The sequence below is a fragment of the Gopherus flavomarginatus genome, chromosome 1 (genome assembly GCF_025201925.1).
Source record: "Gopherus flavomarginatus isolate rGopFla2 chromosome 1, rGopFla2.mat.asm, whole genome shotgun sequence".
NCBI lineage: Eukaryota > Metazoa > Chordata > Testudines > Testudinidae > Gopherus > Gopherus flavomarginatus.
In genome coordinates, this window is record NC_066617.1 from 337418900 (window position 1) to 337427283 (window position 8384).

Genomic DNA, 8384 nt, shown 5'->3' on the forward strand with positions numbered 1-8384 from the left:
TAAAAGGTCTGGAGCGGGGTAGAAGCAGGGGAGCCCCGGGCCCTTTAAATAGCCCCCAGAGCCCTGGGATAGCGGGGGGCTTGGGGGCTATTTAAAGGGCCGGGGCTCCAGCTGCCTCTGCTGCACCCTCTGTCCTCCCGTACCAGCCCCGCCCCCCACTGCCTGCAGCCAGCTCTGCACCCCCTGCCCACAGCCAGCCCCTACCAAACCCCCTGCCCTGTTTTCAGCCAACTCCTGCCACACACCCCTGCCTGCACCAGCCCTGCACTGCCCGCCCTGCCCTGTCTCCAGCCAATCTCTGCTGCACCCCTCTGCCTGAAGCCAGCCAGTCCTATACTCCTGTCTCCAGCCCTGCCAACCCCTGCTGCACCACCCTGTGGTCCTGCCTGATGCCAGTCCGCCCCACACTCCCCTGTCTCCAGCCATCCCCGCACCCCTTGCCCTGCCTGCAGCGAGACCCTACCGCCAGTCAGCCCCTGCCCTGCCTCGAACCAGCCCCATGTCCACTGCCGCCCTGCAGTTCCCAGGCCAGTAACCTGCACACTTGCTTCAATGAGAAGGGCAGGAAGCAGCGGGGACCCACACATGTGCACACCCCCAGGGAGTGGCATGGACCTACACATGTGAAACGGCAGTCATTAATAACCAATCAACAGCATATATGATGCAATGTACATAATATACAATTTTATTATTTATATAGTTATGGAAAGTAAATAATACATGGAAGAAATGGAAGGCTTTTTTTTTACACTTTTTTCTTTTTAAGTTATCCCTGCCAGGGCCCCACTGAAAGTGTTCGAATTGGGCCACTCACTTCCTAAAGCCGGCCCTGATACTAGGAAGATGTTCCCTGTGAACACCCGCCAAGCTACCTCCTTGTCCACCTTCAGATCCCTCCTCAAAACTCTCCTTTGTTGCCTCATTGCTCACTTGTACTCCCCCATATGTCTGTATCCATTTGTTGTCTCTTGTCTTAGGGCTTGTCTGCACAAACACTTAGACACGCACCAAAAGTTCCCAGGTGCATTTTAATCTACTTCCATTTCAAAGATCAAGGCAGACTACGGAGCTTTTAGTGCTCGGCAGCAGGGTTCACATGGATACTTAGTGCAAGGCAGGCTGGGGTAGAGGAAATTCATACCTCAGCTTGCTGCAAACTAAATGTTTGTGTAAGCAAGCCCCCATACTTAGATTTAAGCTCCTTGAGGCAGGGACTATCTTTTTGTTCTGTTTGTACAATGCCTAACACAGTGGGGTCCTGGTCCATGAGTAGGGCTCCTACGCACTATGGTAATACAAGCAACAACGAGAAGACGCGAAGCAGCTGTAAACCCAGCTTAACTATCTCATTGATTTGAAAGGAAAAGAGCTGGATCTGGACTATTGATTTGAAAGAAAAGGAATTATTTTAAAAGAAATATCAATATCACTTTCTCTTCTAGCCAATCAAATAGTTTGGGCAACTCTTTGGGGAAAATAAACATGTTCTGGAATTGTGCAGTAAAAAGAGAGGGAGCGTTCATAACCCAAGTTACACTACTTTACCACTTCTATTTGTTTTCTGATCAATTTACACCAAATATGTAATTTAAACCACTGCTTATGCCACTATTATCTTTGGCTTTGTGCCATAGGATGCTCTTGTATCTACTCTGCGATTTAGCCATTGCTCATACATACATCATAAAACTGGAGTAGCAGAGTGATTCATCAGGCCCTCGGTTACTGTTGCTGCTCCTTTGCTCTAGCTTGGGGGTTGGCAACCTCTGGCACACAGATCGCCAGGGTAAGCACCCTAGCGGGCTGGGCCAGTTTGTTTACCTGATGCATCAGCAGGTTCGGCCAATCGCAGCTCCCACTGGCTGTGGTTTGCCGTCCCAGGCCAATGGGGGTGGCACAAAGCACAGCAGGCTGAGGGATGTGCTGGCTGCAGCTTCCTGCCACCCCCATTGGCCTGGGACGGCGAACCGCAGCCAGTGGAAGCCGCGATCGGCCAAACCTGCTGACGTGGCAGGTAAAAAACTGGCCCGGCCTGCCAGGGTACTTACCATGGCGAGCTGCGTGCCAGAGGTTGCCGACCCCTGCTCAAGCTCGTGAGTTGATTTACCTTCCTACCTTTCTTAGATTCTTGAAAGGATGGTGTCCTGATAAAGAACAGTCACATTCATGCGTATGATGATATTAATAATCAGAACTCAGATGGTAAGTGAAAAAGTAGTTCTGCGGGCACAAGACCATACAAGACTCCTTTTATGTATTACCCATGCTACCTTAAAACCTGCCCTGCTAGGAAGGCCACTTTCATCTTCTCCTTTTGCAATGTGTTAGGAATATCATTGCTATTGCCTGTTACAGTCTTATTCTTTTTAATTTCTCCACTTCACATTATCAGCGGCTTCATTCGTCACGTTACTAGACTGTGGGATACTCTGCCTTGTTATTTCCATATTTTCTAATTGTAACACTCAATCATTAGTCAATTGGTTCATAATGTATAAGGCTGAGTTGCCAAATCATTTCATGCTATATAATACAATGTTTCTGGTTCAGTAATTACATTGTGCCAGGCTTCTGATCAATCCTGAGATAGCTCACTCTTGATGGATGGTCCCATCACCAAGTGTATGAGAGTTAAAGGAAAAAAGCAAATTTTTAATTTGGCTCGTCTGTGAATTTAGCTGCTTGGACATGGTGTTTCAGGGTGATATTTATTTCACTGAGATGGGAAGAGATTATGGAATGAGAACTTTGAAAGTTGCAAAATCAAAAGTGTTTAGAACTTTTTTCTAAAGTTCTGGTTTGTAAAACAGAAAAGATGTAAACTGTACATTTTTGCAAATGATTGCATAGTTTACGGGATTGTTAATGAAATACAGATTCCTTTAATTTTAAGTAATCAACTTAATACAGGAGAAAAAATCATTACCCGCTTCTAAATGCCCTTTTTTTTCTTCAGTTTTCATCAAAAAGGTTAGTAGTGATTGGACATCTAACATAACGAATGCTAATTAAATAGAGGTATGATCAGAGGCTAAAATATGGAAAGAACAAGTTAAAAATTACTTCGATAAGTTAGATGTCTTCAAGTCACTAGGATCTGATTAAATGCATCCTAGAATACTCAAGGAGCTGACTGAGGAGTTATCTGAACCATTAGCAATTATCTTCAAAAAGTCATGGAAGACAGGAAAGATTCCAGAGGACTGGAAAAGGGCAAATATTGTGCCAATCTATAAAAAGGGAAATAAGGTCAGCCCAGGGAATTACAGACTAGTCAGCTTAACTTCTCTACCTGGAAAAATAATGGACCAAGTAACTTAGCAATCAATTTGCAAACACCTAGAAGCAGGGCCAGCTTTATGAAGGGCAGGACCAGATTTGAATACCTGGCAGCAGTCCGGGGCTTCGGTGGCACTTTGGCAGCGGGGGGGTCCGCTCTGGGGCTTCTGCAGCACCCAAAGACCCCCCGCTGCTGAAATGCCCCCAAAGACCCAGAGTGGACCCTCTTGCCACCGGGTGAGTAAAAAAAAAAAATTAAAAAGACTCCTAAGGCACGGAGCAATCTTAGGCACGGATGCAGGGCTCTCTTAGGCGCAGGGCCTAATTCTGGAGAATCAAGGAAATCGGCTTAAAGTTGGCCCTGTATAGAAGATAATAAGGTGATAAGTAACAGCATGGATTTGTCAAAAAAAAAAATCATGTCAAACCAACCTAATAGCTTACAAACCTTATGGATAGGGAGGAAGCAATAGATTTGGTATATCTTGACTTTAATAAGGCTTTTGATACTGTCTTGCATGACCTTCTCATAAACAAAGTGGGAAATACAACCTAGATGGAGCTACTATAAGGTGGGTGCATAACTGGTTGGAAAACTGTTCCTAGAGAGTAGTTATCAGTGGTTCACAGTCAGTCTGAAAGGGCTTATCAAGTGGGATCCCACAGGGATCAGTCCTGGGTCCAGTTCTGTTCAATATCTTCATCAATGATTTAGATAATGGCATACAGAGTATACGTGTGAAGTTTGAAGAGGATACCAAGCTGGGAGGGGCTGCAACTACTTTGCAGAACAGGATTAAAATAAAAAAAGATCTGAACAAACAGGAGAAATGGTCTGAAGAAAATAGGATGAAATTCAATAAGGACACATGCAAAGTACTCCACTCAGGAAGGAACAGTCAGTTGCACACATACAAAAAGGGAAATGACTGCCTAGGAAGAGGTACTGCAGAAAGGGATCTGGGGGTCATAGTGGATCGCAAGCTAAATATGAGTTAACAGTATAACACTGTTGCAAAAAAAGCAAACATCATTCTGGGATGTATTAGCAGGAGCGTTGTCACAAGAATTAATTCTTCCGCTCTACTCTGCACTGATTAGTCCTCAACTGGATTTTTGTGTCCAGTTCTGGGTGCCACATTTCAGGAAAGATGTGGACAAATTGGAGAAAGTCCAGAGAAGAGCAACAAAAGTTATTGAATGTCTAGAAAACATGACCTAGGAGAAAAAAGTGAAAAAAAATGGGTTTGTTTAGTTTGGAGAAGTGAAGATTGATGTGGTGGTGAGGGGGACATAACAGTTTTCAAGTACATAAAAGGTTGTTAGAAAGAAGAGTGAGAAAAATTGTTCTCCTTACATGCTGAGGATAGGACAAGAAGCAATGGGCTTAAATTGCAGCAAGGGAGGTTTAGGTTGGACATTAGGAAAAGCTTCCCAACTGTCAGGGTAGTTAAGTACTGGAATAAATTGCCTAGGGAGGTAGTGTAATCTCCATCATTGGAGATTTTAAGAGCAGGTTAGACAAACGTGTCAGGGATGGTCTGATACTTAGTCCTGCCATGAGTGCAGGGGACTGGATTAGATTACCTCTCGAGATCCCTTCCAGTCCTATGATTCTATGATTCTGGCGGCTTTTCAGTGGCTCATGTGAAATGACCTGGTGATCTCAGTATATTTCTAAACAAACAGGTATCCTTATCACAAAACCTACTCAAGATCTCACTGACTTTTTCAAGGGAAGACTAACAATATCTGATGGCTTTTCCTCTTCCTCCTTTCTTCCTCTATCTGCCACTCTTCTTTTTCCCTCTCATCACTGATATTAAGGTTTCTCATCTGCTCTCCTCCTCTAACCCCTCCAGTGACCATATTCCCACTTGCCTCCTGATCTCCTCTGCTTTACTTTCACTACCTTTCTCCTTTACTCCCCTTTCTCCTCAACCTTCCACTCTCCATGGGTTCATTTTCCTCACCACAGAAGCATGGTAGTGCGTCCCACCTTAAAACACCCAATCTTGTCCCCAACTATCTTTCCAACCACTGCTTAGTCCCCCTCCTCCCTTTCATCTCCAGACTGAACATACACAGTTTATAACCACAGATTGGGTTCCTTTAATCCAGCTATATCCACAGATTCCTCCAGTGCACTGAAATTGGCCACACTGAAGTCTCTAACAACTTTTTCCAGGCTAAATCACAGGGCTTCTATTCCATCATCATCATCCTTGACCTTTCAGTGGCCTTCAGTGCTGTTGATCACTCCCTACTTCTTGAAATCATTTATTCCATTGTCTTTTGTAGCTCTGTCTTCTCATGGTTCTTTCTACTACCTCTCTGTTTACAATGTCAGGATCTTGTTTAGTGAATCCTTCACCTCCCCCTTGTAAACAAGCATCCTACATGGACAGATGTCCATGATCCCCTCCTCTTCTCCCTCTACACTCTATCACTATACCTTATCACTTCTGCCATGATGCCAGTATAACGTTACTGATTGATAATGCCTAGGCAGGTAGCAAACTACATTGTGTGCACGCCTTGTCTGTATAAAAACTTGTTTGTATTATTGTTACCTCTTTCCTACCTATCTCTACCCCTCTTGTTTGTTTCATCCACTTATAAGAATGTAAGCAGGTAGTGGATCTTTACTACATGTTTGTACCATGCCTAGCATGATGGAGTCTTGATCACTGATAGGGACCTCTGGGCACTACTGTAAAATTAACAACAGCAATAATAATTAATAATAAAAATGAAACAGCCTAATTTAATACTACTAACCAATACCAGGCAGGCTCAAAACCTGGAATAGCAAAAATAATTTCAATGCTTGCAGGATGGAAGTATTAATGGGTCATTACACTGACAATTTTCAGGAATGACATCCAGCTTGCCAGTAGTTATTGGGTGTGCAAAGGGTTTTGTTCATATTAGCAGAGAAAAATTGAATTGACATTGTTGAATTCAAAAGAGAATTAAACATTTGTATGGATGACAAGAATATCAGTGCATAGGGATGATAATGCATGAGGGACATAAACCTTCATGCTTCGTGGCATAAATGATTCATTATTTGCCTGAGTTTAGGATGGAAGAAACATATTCTAATAGGCAGGTTTACACTTTCCTCTGAAGTATCTGGTATTGGCTATTTTCTGAGTACCCAAGTAGATGGACCATTGCTTTGATCTGAGATGGCAGAACCCATGTTCCTGTGTATCTTTAGAGGGTCTCATGAGCTTCTGTTCCCTAAACTAAAGGTGAAATCTGGGGAATCTGGCCAGTCTTCTTCCCAGTTCTGGAGCAGCAGGATGCAATAACAGCCCCTCTGATTTTGATTGCTCTTATGCATTATACCAATGGTTTGGAGATGTCATGGACAGTAATCCATCATCATTTCAGCCCCTTGCCCTTGCCCCAAAAACCCCACTGCAGTAAGTCTGAGAGCCCTGATCAACTGACTTTGCATCACCGGGCTCACACTGCAGGGTTAAAAATAGCACTGTAGACATTTGGGTTCAGGCTGGAGCTTGGGCTCTGAAACCTGGTGAGTGGGAAGAGTCTCAGAGTCTGGGCTCCAGCCTAAGCCCCAAAAGAGAGACAAATATTTTATTAATATATACAATGGCTTCCATTCCAAAGGATCCCAAGGCAGTCTATTTATAGGAAGCACTTCTCCTACCACTGAAAGGCAGCCCCATCTGAGGTGGAAAATGACAAATTGAGACAGCAAAAACTACATTACAGTTTAGACTAGGAAATGAAGAAGAAACATTGTTCAGTTGCAATGTCCTTTGATAGCCTATGCTGTAATTGTAAGTGCTGAGTATTGCTGTTATTGGTGGTTGTATTTTTCAATTAGGTGAGAGTTTAGCCCCTGGTCAGCCTGCTCCGAGTGCAGATAAATCCCTTGGCCCATGGAAAGGGCAGGCTGTGGAGTAATTTATTAGTACATTGGAGAGACAGGTTATCCTTGTGATTATGGCTAGAACTGGTCAGAAAAATTCCAATGAAACATTTTTTGTTGGAATTTGCTGATTTGCCAATGTCAACACATTTGGCAGAAATGGTTAAATTTTGCAGAAGTCCTATGTGAAATGGAACTACCTCTCTCCCTCCTCTGGATTAGGACTCAGGAGGTCTGACTTCAGGTTATTGTTCTGCCACAGACTCCCTGTGTGATCCTGGACAAGTCACTGAATCTCTCTGTGCCTCAGTTCCCCATTTGTAAAATGGGAACAGAAACATGTCCTTTCATGTTTTGTCACTTTGGTTAAGTCCTCTGGGGGCAGGGACTTACTATGTGTTTGCAAAGTGCCCGACAAAATGGGACCCTGAACTCAGCTGAGGCACTACTACCGCAATACAAATAGTGATTGCATTGTGTAAAATAAAAATCACTTTAAGTAAATACTTGCCTGAGAAGTCAAGTCTGAATTCTGGGACAGCAGATTAGTTATTTCCATGAGCTGTATTATAACAGCAGAAAGAAACAGAGAATTAGCAACATGAGCTCTGTATAAACTCTTCCCAGAACTGAATAATAAAGTGCCTCCCACTCTGATCATAAAAATTCAAATGTTTCAGAGCTGATGCTTATATATTGTTGACAGTGTTTGTGAATGAATGTGAAAATAAGTCCTGCATTAATAGTTCTTTTGGTTAGAGAAGTGAGCGAAGAAGTTCCCCATCCCTATGTTCTAGTTTTGTCACTGGAGAATCCCAGGAATCAGAGCCCCTGCCAGTTCACTCAAACCATTCTCTTGCAGGCTACAAGTTCCCTTCCTTAGAGCGAAACTCCCTTCTGTGTAAACTTCCGTAATTGTGGCTCTGCTCCAGGAAATGAGCCAGTTTGTTTTCCTTGCTAATGTTTGGTTATTAAAGAGATTCTGCTCATCACTGTCCATGTTTTCCAGGGCAGACTCCTGCTGGAGATAAGTGGAGTGTCCCTGTTCTGTACACAATATGAACTCCTTCCCTCCTTTTTTCCTCTTCCTCCTCCTCCTGAGCATTAGGGGAAGGTCGAGGACGAGACGATTAATTGGTTGGTGTTTCACTGAGCATATCCTGCAGAGTTGTCCATTCATATCTATGGTGGGCTT